Genomic DNA, 12,934 nt, shown 5'->3' with positions numbered 1-12,934 from the left:
CTCAGTCTGCGCACCTGTGATGCTAAGCTGGCGCCTGGCTTTGAACGTCGTCAAATAAACTGCCTGCTTTCCGCTGCTTGAAGTCTCCAGCGTATTATCAAGTGAAGGCCATTGTTTCTCGCCACAGCATAGATACATACAGAAGCCCGTAAGTTGTAAAAAGGGATTTATTAGGTCGGCTGTACCGAGCTGGCTGGCTGGTCCAGCAATGGCTGCCCGAACGCTTCCAGCCAGGGAGCTTTGTGACCGTTCTTTCCAAGATGCTGGAGGCCTCGAACAAGGCGGCCGGTGCCTGAGGCTGTGGAGAGTCCGCACTGAAAGGCGAGGGCATTGCTAGACGTGCTGGCAAGGCAAGTGTGTACACGTGGGCTGCACGAACCCTTCTGCCGCCCTTTCTTCTTCCCAGCAGGGACTGCGGACCGTTCGCAGGGCGCGCTCACACTCCAGCAGGCTTTTGTTTCGTTTTTTCCTCCACCAACTGCTGCATTTTCTGTCAGTCCTCTCCGGTGATGCCTCACACCCACAAGCGTGTTTAACCAATCGACGTTCTCGGCCAGCGCCGTTCTCTGCCAGCAGGGGGCGTCCTTTGACTGGCTAATGAGGTTTCCTCCCAGGGATCTCTCCGGGTGAACATTGTGCAATCGGGGTGGGGGCTCCCTAAGAGAGCCTCGCGGAGCACCTGTTGACGAATTCACGTTCCTGCAGTCTAGCGTCTGCGCTACAATTTTGACAATCCCTTTGCCTTTGGAACTCCAAGAATAAAAGTATGTTTTTGTCTTTTAAAAAATTTAATTTAAAATTTACTTTTGTGGCCAGGCGCGGTGGCACACTCCTGTCATCCCAGCACTCGGGGAGGCAGAAGCCAGCCTGGTCTACGAAGTGAGTCCAGGACAGCCAAGGCTAAACAGAGAAACCCTGTCTAAAATAATTAATAATATAATAATATAATAATAATAATAATAATACTCATGTGTCTGTGGGTAAGTATGTACATGAGAGTGTGGGTATCAGTGCTCATAGTGGTCAAAAAAGAGTGCCAGATCCCTGAAGATGGAATTATAGGTGGCGGCCAGCGGCTTGCTGGTGCAGGGAACTGGACCAGCAAGTGTTCTTAGCCATTGAGCCATTTCTACAGCCCCTGTTTTTGTCTTTTGAATAAAACTGAACACTTTCCTGCCATCTCTAAGATTTACTTGCTTTGCATTCCAAGAGGAGAAAAAAGAAAAACATTGATTTTTTAAAATAATTTTTTAAAAAAATTCATAATTGCATCTCTCTCCCATCTGCTTGTTTATATAGTTTAGTACTGAAAGGCTTTAGTTCCTTATTTAGAACCTACTAGATATTTGAGGCACAAACCCCCAAATCCTGCAACTCACTGAAAACAAACTTCAACGTCCAGTTAGCATCAAAAGGCATTTGGACTGGACATGGTGGTATATGTCTCTAATCCCAATGTTTCAGAAGCAGAGGACAGTAGATCTTTGTGAGTTCAGGGCCAACCTGGTCTTCATGGCAAGTTCCAGGCCAGCCACGGCTACATAGTGAGATCCTGTCTAAAAACAAACAACAAAGACATTTGGACTGGTTTCATCTTCAGCACAGAAGGCAATGACTAGGATTTGGAACTATATACAAAAAATTCTTGAGGAGGTAGCATTGGCTCCAGCAAAACTGGAGGCTGAGGGGGAAAAAGCCAGCTAGTTCCATCTTCTGTATTTTCATGTGTGTCAAATGATACTCTTCACATCTTAAAATGCAAAATGACACAGTTAGAAAATGAAGCCTTCCTCCTAAAGTCTTGGCTGTTTCCGTGTGGAATCACGAAGGAAGCTAAAGCTTTATTTATTTTTAGGATACTTGGTAAGCCACTGGGGACTCATCGCAAGATGCTATCCCAGGAGTCCAGAGCCTCTGAATGGGTTCTGGCTGTTTTGAGATTCACACCTTTCGTTCCAAGATCACAGAAGTTTGGGGGCTGCCAGCTGACTTGCTGGCATGGCTGGCCCTTCATGGCTTTCTTGTTTCAACACACACAAGTATCCTCTGTGTCCTCTTTCTTCTAAGAGCTCTCTTCCCTTTGCTTGTTCAGGTAAAGCATTTCCTTTCCCAAGGTGTGTGTGTGGGGGGGGTATATGTGAAGTTTGGGCACATATATCACAGTACTCAGTGGAGGTCAGAGGACACATATGTAGTTCTCTCCTTTCATCTCCCGTGGGTTCTGGGAATCATGGGAGCTAATGAAGGAAAGGACCCCGAGTTTGGTTTCAGATATGGTATTTATCATGATGGAATACAGGTGAGTATAAAACAAAACAAAACTAAGAAAACAAAGAACAGGCTGACATTTTCCCCCCAGTAATAAAATTGCCTGGGCTGAGCATCTAACAGAAAGAGACAGGTGAAAGGCAGGAGCGGAAATTAGCTTTCCTCACCATTCTCAAGGAGCAATTTGGCATTTAGCTGGAGGCAGCTACTGTAAAAAGATTTGCGGCAGCGATGTCGAAAAAGAAATGAAATGTCAGGGCTTCTTCTCCTATGGAGTAGTGCCAGGTCAGTGCGTGTGACATTTCTTCTCCATGAAGTCTGCTGAAATATGTTTTAGAGGGGATTTTGTCAATTTAGCAAACATACATACTCAGACACAGTAGAATATGAATTAGTAAGACATTGTGTGAAAGTGTTGGTTGATGTGGGTGCTGAATGCAAAATAACCCATTAAAGAAAAATAAACAGCACTTAAAATAGCCTAAATAGTCTGATGCTAGTGCCATAAAACGTGTTCATTTTTAAACGTTGGAAGAGTTTGGAGGAGCAAGTGTGTTGTGTTGATTCAGCTCTCCGGTTCTGTGGCTGTGACAGACAACCTGAAAGTCATCTTGACTGCACTGAGAAACAGCCAGGAGCTTTGGAAAGCACATTTCTGGGAGAGTCTGTGAGAACATCTCCAGAGAAGATTAGCTAAGAGAAAGGACCCACCCTGAGTGTGGGTAATATCATCAAAGCTGGGTTCCTAGCGGAACCAAGGAGAAATAAGAGGAAAGTCTACAGTGTAGGCATTCCCTCTCTGCTTCCTGGCCGCCACGGGGCGAGCTGCTCTCCTCCACCTTACCTTTCCTGCCATCATGGTCCGAGGCCTGTGAAGCTGTGAGTCCACATGAACCTTCCTGTAAGTTCTTTTCCCCAGATATTTGTTACAGCAGAGAAGCTGGCTGCTAGTGACAAATCACCTGGACAAACAGCTTACAAGGAAAGACTTTATTTTTGACTCACAGATTCAGAAGCTTCAGTCCATGGGTCCTATTGTCTGGGAGTTTTTTGATAGGCAGGAAGCAAAAAGCAGGAGAGGAAGGGGCAGGGTCCTGTCTTAGTTTCCTTTCCTGCTGCTGTGGTCAATACCCTGACAAAGCAGCTTAGGGAGGAAGGCTTTCTTCTGGCTCACAGCTCGAGCTCATCCCGCCATGTCGGGAAAGGCACAGAACTTCTGCAGGAGGTCAGTGGCAACACTGTACACAGTCGGGAAACAAAACGAGCCGGAAGTGGGACCCTCCTTGACCCACTTCTGCCAGGAAGGTTTAACTTCTTAAAGGTATCACAGCTCTCCCAAGAGGTACCCTCCGGGGGCCAGGCTTTCAGAGACGTGAGCCTACGGGGAACATTTCTCATTCAATCACAAGTCAGGACAGCCCCTAGCTCCCAGTAACCTGACCTCACCCCCTAACACTCCACTACCTCACAACAGCACAGCAGGCTGGTAGAAAACCCTTTGGCCTATGAGCCTTTGGGGACACACTCTACAATACCCAGACTAGTTACTTCACCTCTTCAGTCTTCTCCTCCACAGAAAACTATAAATAAATAAAATAAAAAATGAGCAGAATAGGAGAGCTCTGAAGTTCTGTGAAATATGAGATACTAGTGTCGGAGCTGTGTGGTGTTTGCATCTTTACTGAATTTAGTCACCAAAGTAACTCATCACAGGGGAAGGTTTTCTCTGGATATCAACTTTCAGAACATCGCATGCTTTTAGCTGCATATCTGTGCCAACTCTGCATTCCAAAGAGCCCCCACGCGGCTGTAAATCCTTGACAATCTGCACCTTTGCAAGGTGCCTGGATCCATCACTGCGTGAGCTGTAATGAGATGCACCGTGGGCCCTGACCAGTCTTCATGTGTAAACCGCCCAAGGGCACGTGCTCCCCACCGGATTAGCTGAGAGGACGCGGGGGAGCCATTGCTGAGTGCGCTGACACAGGATCTGGGCTTGGGTCGTCTGAGGGACGAGCAAGGGACCATCCGTGGACGGCCTGGCTCGCTGCCCAGACACCGTCTACCGTCAGCCTCTGCACTCAGACCCTGTTCGCCGCTTCTCATCCTAGGTTATGGGTGCCGTCACGTCGCTGAATCTTGGATTGACACGTTGCATTTATCACACGGTAGGCTCTACCCCTCCATCTCCCCTCTACAATGCGGTTTAAGGAGAGCTCAGTGCCGGAGGGGTATGGCCTCCAGGACACAAACAAGAGCCCTCCATCCGCAGAGAAGCCTTAGGGAGCCAGCGGGTTCACAAGTACCACACAGGCCTTCTCCATCGCCCATGTTTCTCCAAGAACATTCCATGAAGGTCTACTCTATAACTGGCGGCCTCAGGTCAAAATGAGAACAGATGTCTCTTTGGAGATTCTTGGTCCGGTCACTTGTCCTGAGATACCCAGAAACTCAGTCTTGGGGGCCCCTGGCTCAGTGAGAAAGCCACATTTTAGACCACATGTTATCGTATTTGGGGGGAAGTGGTCTGAGGATAATGATAATGATCAAAACAAACAAAAACAAAACAAAACAAAACAAAACAAAACAAACAAACAAAAAAAAAAAAACAGCCAATCTGTGTGGGAAGCATTGCTCTGACTCCTAGGGGACAGAGAATCAATTTGAAAGAACTAAATTCAAATCTTTACATTTCCAGCACCTGTACAAGAGATTTGCTACTCATTTACCTGTAGTGGTTTTAGCTCCTCTTGGTATTAAATAGCTGCTTTGTGTGTGGCAGGCATTCTTCTGAAAGCCTCATGTGGGAGACTCGGTTCTCACGGCAACTCATTACTATATCCGGACGGAGACTGAGGCGTATGGAACCGAAGCGATGTATCCACGGCAAGGAGGCCACTGCGCAGGCGTGCAGCGTCAGGATTTGATTGCCCAGCCACTAAGTGAGATCATCGCTGCATCGCAGAGCTCTGAGGGCTGTGGACCTAAGCAAGAGTCCGCCTCCAAGCTCTGGCTCCAGGGTGTGGATTCCCACGTGCTATGGTATGGACTTCAGGGGCAGGACATAAAGCCCTCATGTATGACAGGCAATTACTCTACCACTAAGGGACATCTCCAGCCCTTGGAGCCCAGATCTTAGATGGCTCCCTTAAGAGGGAAGCATTGGCTGCTAATGGCTCCACCAGGAGGTGGTAGGATCTTTAGGAGGTAGAGCCTAGTAAAGGGAAGTTGGGTATTGGAGGCTTGCTCTCAGGAGGATATAGGAATGGTGTCTTTTTGTTTTTTTAGCTGCTATGAGATAAGCAGGATTTGTTTACCTCATACTCCCACCATGAACTATGCTGCCACAGGAACCAGGGAGCCAGTCCTCTAAAACAGCGTTTCTCAACTGTGGGTGGCAACCCCTTTGGGGCCCAGTGACCCTTCACAGGTGTCACCCATCAGAGATCCTGCATACCGGACATTTACACTATGATTCATAACCGTAGCAAGATTACAGTTACGAAGTAGCAACAAAAGTAATTTTATGGTGGGGGTCAGCACAGCATGAGGGACTGTGTTAAGGGGTCTCGGCATCAGGACAACTCCTTCGACGTTGATTGTCTCAGGTGTTTTGTCATAGTCAAGGCAAATAAACACACCAAACCTTAAAGAAGGCAGATGGAAAGGGAGGAAAAAGACCTTCAGCATTTAAATGCCATATGGATAGACCATGAGAGGTAGGTAGTCTTCGTTGTTAATTTGACTGGACTTAGAACTGCATAAGAGATGCCATCTCTGGGCATTTCTTGAGGGTATTTCCAAAGAGGATTAACTCTGATCTATCCTGACCATGGGTGACCCCATCCCCTAAGCCAGGGTCCCAAGGTTAAAGAAGAGAAGGATCTCTCTCCATTGACTGTTTTCCCAACATATGAAGAGGCAGGGAGCTGCTGACTGTCATGAGGTCACTGCTCTGTGGATCCCCTTAAACCACAAGCCAAAAATAAGTCCTTCCTTCCAGTTGCTCCTGCTGGTATTTTGTTACACTGTGGAGAAAGGAAGCTAACAGGGCCACGCATAGCAGCCGATGCTCTGCTGAGCCGGTCTTCAGAGACAGCATTCCTCTGGGGAGGGGCCTGAGGCCTGGCAGCCAGCATTCACCATGTGCTTGGTTTTGTCAGGGCTGTGCAGCCAGCCACCTACCAGGAGTGTCAGGCCTGCCTCTAAGCCCTGGTTTCCAGACACAAGTCAAGGTGAAAAAGCCGTCGCCGAGCTTTGGCTGAATCACAGCCATTCTGTTCTGACTCCAACATAGCAGGCACGTGTGCTCACAACTGCCTGTTGAGTCAGGGAGCCGTGTAGGTGGGAGGTTTGTGAACATTGCCATTTTGCAGCAAGAATGTCTGGTGCACTTCAGCGTTCAGTCACTTCTGGAGGGTCCCCAAAGTGAGACCCATGAAGTACCAAGTGTGGGTACTGTCACACAGAGTACCAAGTGTGGGTACTGTCTTTTGCTTGGGAGGAGTAGCCAAGAAGCTGGCCCCTTGGTCCACCTTACCTACTGGGACTTTTAAGGTGGGGTCTCTTGGGATTGAGTTTATGTCTACAAGAGTCTAGGCTTGGGAGATCGCTATCCTGCCGTAAGGTGACTCTGATCAAAAGAGAAGACCTCCACTAGGAAGCATCAGAATAGCGTCTGAAGAGTTCTTAAAATCAAATGTCTCTGGCATTCTAATCTGTTAACTTATTTAAGGTGTGGGAGTTGTTTATTTCTCAGAAGTTCTATCCCAAACCTACTTGAATTGGCCTGTGTTGTGAGAGTGAGCCCCATGTGTACCCATAAACTTGTACCTCAGCCCCAGGCTGCTAGTGTCTGCTTGCTCAAGCTTCTCTCTGTCTTCAGGAGTCTCCACAAGTTCATGACTTCCTGTGTGTCCTTCAGGAGGATTCAGGATGCCTCCAGGGAAGGCATCTGGCCTTAGCAAAAAGAGTGAATTGCCCCATTACCTGTGAGGGTGGAGAGCCAGGGAAGTCCTTGTGAGATCTGCTTCTGAAAGGCAAGTGCTTGTCCTGCTTCCAAAGACTAGAGGCAGGAAAACGACAGGGGGTGCCTCTGGGATAGTGGGGCTTACTTAGGACCAGGAGGGTTGTCTGGGCATGCCCTTTCATTTGCTTGGCATTATAGGCTTGGATCTCAGGAAGGGTGGCATCGCCAGTCAGTGTCTCGATTGTTAAAGTGAAAAGAGGATACAGAGATTGCTGAGCAGCTTCCTGCAATTATGAATTCATCTAAGTTGCTCTTCATAAACAGACGGATGCTCAAAATGGCAGCCACTAACCTCTCACAGAAGCCCACTCTTGCTAGCCACCATCAATCCAATCACACCTTGCTCTTCACATGTTAAGCAATGTGATTGACAATAGAGCCAAGCACATCATAGCTGCTGGGGCAGTGGCTCAGCCTTCCTAATGCAGAAACCCTTTAATAGAGTTCCTCATGTTGCGGTGGCCCCCAAGCATAACATTATTTTTGTTAGACTTCACAACTGTAATTTTGCTTCTGTTATGAATCATGATACAAATATCTGATATGTGAGACTCTGATATGCAAGCCCCAAAACTGTTGTGACCCACAGGTTGAGAACCGCTGTGTTAGATGATCCCCTTAAATATATAACCAAGGCGCCAACAGATGCCCTTCCAGCGTTCTCCCCTGGCTGGGCACCCCTTCCTCAGTTTTCTTCATGGGAATACTTTGACCTTGGTGGTTTTGGCGTCATCCCTGCTCTTGTTGCTTGTCTTATAGCTAAGGTGGATCTGTTCAGCCTCCTTTAAAGTGGCAGCTCTGTTAGGTTCCAACATAGCTTTAGTGTTAGTGTTGGAAGTTTAGTGTTAGAAGGCAGCTCTAGGCAGGGCTCACTGATCTCATAGATGGAGGTCAGAGGGAGACAGAAAAGCAGAGGACAGAGAAAGAAAACACATGCTCATGCAGGGGGGGGAGGATGCAGAGGGGGAAGAGGAAGTACAGAGAGAGAGAAAGAGAGAGAGAGAGAGACCCACCCCTGGGTTGGAAAGTTCAGGGTAGAGGGTGGGGTATGCTAGCCATGCCCCTTCACAGGTAGGGACTGAGGAATGCTGGGAAAATCCGAGGGTCAGGTCTGCCTTGTACCATCAGGCACCTGTCCCAGTCTGGAGCCCAACATTCAGTATATTTGCCTTCCCATAGCCTCCTTTATCTCCTTTCCCTAAGAGTGAAATGATTGGCAGTGTTCAAATCCAGGGACCTCACTGTGAGCAGTGACTTAATGACAGACCGTCACACCAGGAATCAGGCTCAACACAGACTCTGGGCCTCTTCTCAAAGATCTGGGTGGGAAGAAGAGAAGCAGGGATGTTGGAGTATTTCTCAGCAACTTGGGGAAAGCTGAACCCCTAACCTCTTGACAACAGGGACACTCAGCTGCCACAGATGCCTCCCAGGGAGCCGGATCTGCAGGAGGCTATGGAGTTTAGAGTTCCATCTGAGATGCATGTTTACAGGAGGCATCTTCTTTTTATCTCTTTATCTGGGAATGTGAACCCTTCACCAGTTTCAATTTGACAGAATTGTTTGTTCAGATTCTGGAGATTTGCCCTCTAAAACAGTCAAAATATGAATGTCAGCGTGCAGAGAGGCGTGACCCCAATGGCTGTGTCTCCACCCATCCCACAGCAAAGGCCACCAGGGGCCAGACTATGACGTGAGTCAACGGAAGACTGAAGCATGCTCTGGGAGCACAGACCCATCTTCAGCTGCTGTCCCTCTGCCAGAAACAGGAACAATGAGGCGGATCTGACAGAAAGCACTTCAGACTCCAAACCCAACCGGTTCAAACAGTAATACCAAGGAAATAATCCTGGGCATGTACGTGGCACTCAGAAGAAGGAAACTTAGTGCTCCTCCTCCCCTTCCTCCTTTTCTCTTCTTCCTTATCTTCCGCCTCCCTCTCTTCTTCCTCTCCTCCCCTTCCTACCCCTTCCCTTCCTCCTCTTTTTTTCTCTTCCTTCTCCTCTACTCTGATTCTTCCTTCTCTTCCACTTCCTTCTCCTTTTCTCCCTCCTTCTTATTTTCTTTCTTCTCCTGCTTTTTTTCCTCCTTCATTCTCCTTTCCTCACCTCCAACTTCTCTTCCTCCTCCCTGCCTCTGTAACCAAGCAGGTATTCTAAAATATAAGGGGAAACAACAACAAATAAAACACAGAACCAAAGAGACTAAGGACATGGTCCACTCCACAAATGGATCTAATAACCAGGCCAGTCTCTTCTGAGCCACTAATCCAAATTTGTCTGAAGTAACAGACTCAATCTCAGCACTAATATTCCTTTGAAAGGTGTTGAAATGACATATTTAACAAAAACAACTTTTTTTGTTATCAAGAAATAAGAGGAAAATTGCTTATTCTCTAGCCATTCTTGAAAAGGAAAAAAAAAAAAAAAAAAACAAAACAAAACAAAAAAAAAAAAAAACAACAAACCTTGAATGGGGGCAATATCTTCTTAAACTGTCCCAGAAAATGAGTCCTATTCCCTTCCTGTTGAAGAGAATTGTCAGTCCAGACAGTGAGAGTTGCAGAGGAAACCCAGGATGTGAAGAATCGCCATCATGGTGACACGCCTTTGCCTCAAAAACAACTCAGGGTGAGGAGGCATTGGCTATGGCCACCAGTCTCAAATGACGTGATCACAAATGTGATGTGATGTGGTGTGATGTGATCACAAATGTGGGAAGCGGTGAATAGCAAGCCGTACTTACACATCTTCTCCAGTCTGATACCTGGCAGACATCGCCTGAAATCCCCAAGGAACTGGCTTTTTATTTGTTTGTTTTGAGACTGGGGGGTCTCGAGATCTATTTATGGTTGGCCTGGAACTCAATGTGTAGGCCAGGCTGGCCTGGAACAGAGACCCACCTACTCTACTTCCCGAGCTCTGGCATTGAAGGTGTGCCCGGCCACGTCTGGCCTGTCCCTACGCAGCCTTCTATAACAGCGTTTACAGTCTTACTGGGGAATCAGCTCGGCATATGGGTGAATAAACACTGTGTACCTGAACTTTCGAATATGAGGCAATGAAAGCTGAGATGCTTACCTTGCTTGACTCTTAGAAGATGAGCTCACCCGAGAGGGTCCTGATCCAGAAAACATGGCAGCAGTAGGGAATGCTCTTCTGCACAGAAAGCAGGAACCTGGGTAGGTTCCAAAGGAATGCTTGTAGGGAGGAATGGAGGAATAATGATGGGGGTGGGGAGGGAGAGGCAGAGCTGGGAAAATGGCTCCAGCTGACTCTCCTGTGGCCGACGAGTCTCCCCCAGCACATCTTCCTATGCATGCATCGCTGGGCCAAAGTGCCAGAAGTTGCCTCAGAGCCCCAGACCCAGTGTTTTCCCCTTCTCTGAAAGCCCAGACAGCTGCTCCATGCTCTTCTGACTTCCCATGACAGGAGCCGAAGAGCCCACGTCACCCTAGAGCCGTTTCTTCACTTCTTTGACAATTGGATGCATGTATGCACAATGCATTTGATCACATTCACCTCCAGCTCCACCCTCCCACATCCCAGATGCGCCTGCCCCCACCCCGGTCCATCTCCTCCCCTTTGTTTTTGAGGGTTATTTTTCTGCAGTCCTCTGGGACCACTCAGTGCTGCCTGTTGGAGCAGTGACTGGGCTTGTTGGCTTGGTCTCGTGCGGATAACCACAGCTGCTGTGAGATCAGAGCGCAACAGCCACGCATGTCCACAAGTCAGCCTTCCACAGCGCTGCCCCCCACAGCCTTGGACTTCCACACTCTTTCTAGCAGCCCTTCGAATGCTCCCTGCACCTTAGCCAGCTATCCGCGTCTTCTTCAGGCGAACACTCAGTAGTTGAAGGTGCTCTCTGCACTTGGATCAGGCATTGGTCTTTGCACCGACTGCTCATCACTGTGGAGAAGCTCGCTGGCCAAGGCTGAAGGCAGCACTACTCTGCTCATATAAATGTGAATATTTAGCGCGCAGTTTGGCGACATGTCCATTTAGCAAGACAACAGGAGCGCTCTCTTCCCCGGGGCCTATGACTTTCCGAGCCACGGGCTTTTGACGAGGTTTACAGCACCAGGCATACGTTCCCTCCTATGGGGGAGAACTCAGTTTCGCTCCCAAAGCAGTTGGTCACCCTCATGACACTTGTACCACTATTTTGTCGGTGGGTACACCTCCTCTCTTGGCAGGTCAGTATTGTAACATGCAGAACTCCCCATTGGGTAACTCTGTTGATGGATTCTTCTCCCCCAACCGCTTAAATGGCACCTTCGAGCAGCAGGAAAGCTAGCCATCAGGGAGGAAGGTTTCAGGTCAGTTCCAGCTTAATTTCTGTATGTCCCACAACTCAGGTGTGTGTGCGCCTTCAGCAATCGGGTCCCGCCATGGACTTTTGTCAGGCAACTAAGAGCAATTGCAACAGCCTATGCCATTTTTAAAAGCAGCTGGGCCTCCCTGAACAATGGCTCATTGTGTGGTGGCCCTTAGCATCGTTTGTATAGTCTTCCACCGTGTGCACAGTGAGTATTTCCAGACGTCAGGTTCTTGGAGGTCAGAGGTAAGGTCACTTCCTACTTCCACCCTCTCTCTCTGCTCTGGCCCAAGCCCCAACGCTTGCTACTCTGCCCTCCACCTGCAGTGTGCCTGCTCGTCTGCCAACGACTCCTAGACCTACCTCCCGCTCCAGCCCTTGTCTGTCACCCAAGCTCTACGCCACGATCTCCAGCTGTCTGTGGGAGAGTTCCAGAGCCCTGTCTTGTCATCACCTCAGATATGATGCATCCAAAATAGGATGATTTACATTCAGCGCCAAGCTGATCCTACAGTCTTCTTCCTTGCCTTTGTCAAATACATTGCAGTTTCCTCACTCATAAAATCTCTTTTTTAAACAAGAATACACACTGTGTGTGAAATGTGTATTTCATTACATTCTAGTATATGCGTCTGAGTCTACGCCTCCTTCCCCACCAAGCGTGGCAACAGCTGCGGTAGATTCAGTGCTGTGGGATGGTAAAGCACATGCCACCCTCATGCGCTCAACAGCCTCAGCTTGCTGGAAGCCGCAGGATCCAGCTGCCTTTCCTCAGGTAGCTTTGTTACAGCCGTGGAAAACAGATTATCCGATCGTGAACCCATCCCAGCCACTCAGAGAAGAATCTTTGAGAACTGCGAAGGACATAACCCCTTTGTGCTGTGCAGTGAGGAGGGTCAGTGCACACACTCAGCTAGCAAAGGCTCCTTTGAGCTGCTGGAAAAAGAACTGCGTGGTGAGACCCACAGAGAAAACCTCCCAATTTAAAAGGAACAGCTGTGCTCACTAGGAGTACTGATTTATGGCTCTACAGGTCTAAAACCTCTGTACATTATTTCACAGGCCTACCTCCAGTTCTTTTGTGAGGCACCAAAAAGAAAATTGCACTTGCTATTCTTTATCAAATTGCTATTTTTGGCAAATGCTTAAGATGCTTCTGTTTTTTTCTCGGGTTTTATTTTGTCTCCCTAGAAAAGTGTTCCAGTCACGTATGATGGCGCATGCCTACCATCCCAGCTCTTGGGAGGAGGGGCAGAAGGATTAGGAGCTCTAGGCCAGCATAGGTTACATAGTAAGTACACTGCCAGCCTGGCTTGTATA

General features: G+C 48.2%; 1 long non-coding RNA gene across 2 annotated transcripts in view; it reads left to right on the top strand.

Moving 5' to 3' along the window:
* The window catches only part of LOC132649506 (uncharacterized), a 40,096-nt gene extending 27,899 nt beyond the window's left edge, over positions 1-12,197 (top strand). Inside the window, exons 2-4 of one of the 2 annotated variants that reach the window (XR_009587963.1) lie at positions 4,380-4,436; positions 5,051-5,310; positions 11,655-12,197. This is a non-coding gene — a long non-coding RNA (uncharacterized LOC132649506). The remainder of the gene's footprint in view (positions 1-4,379; positions 4,437-5,050; positions 5,311-11,654) is intronic. The other variant, XR_009587964.1, reaches the window with a different exon arrangement.
* Positions 12,198-12,934: the final 737 nt, after the last annotated feature.

The sequence above is a fragment of the Meriones unguiculatus genome, chromosome 20 (assembly GCF_030254825.1).
Source record: "Meriones unguiculatus strain TT.TT164.6M chromosome 20, Bangor_MerUng_6.1, whole genome shotgun sequence".
Classification (NCBI taxonomy): Eukaryota; Metazoa; Chordata; class Mammalia; order Rodentia; family Muridae; genus Meriones; species Meriones unguiculatus.
This window is presented reverse-complemented; position numbering and strand designations above follow the sequence as displayed.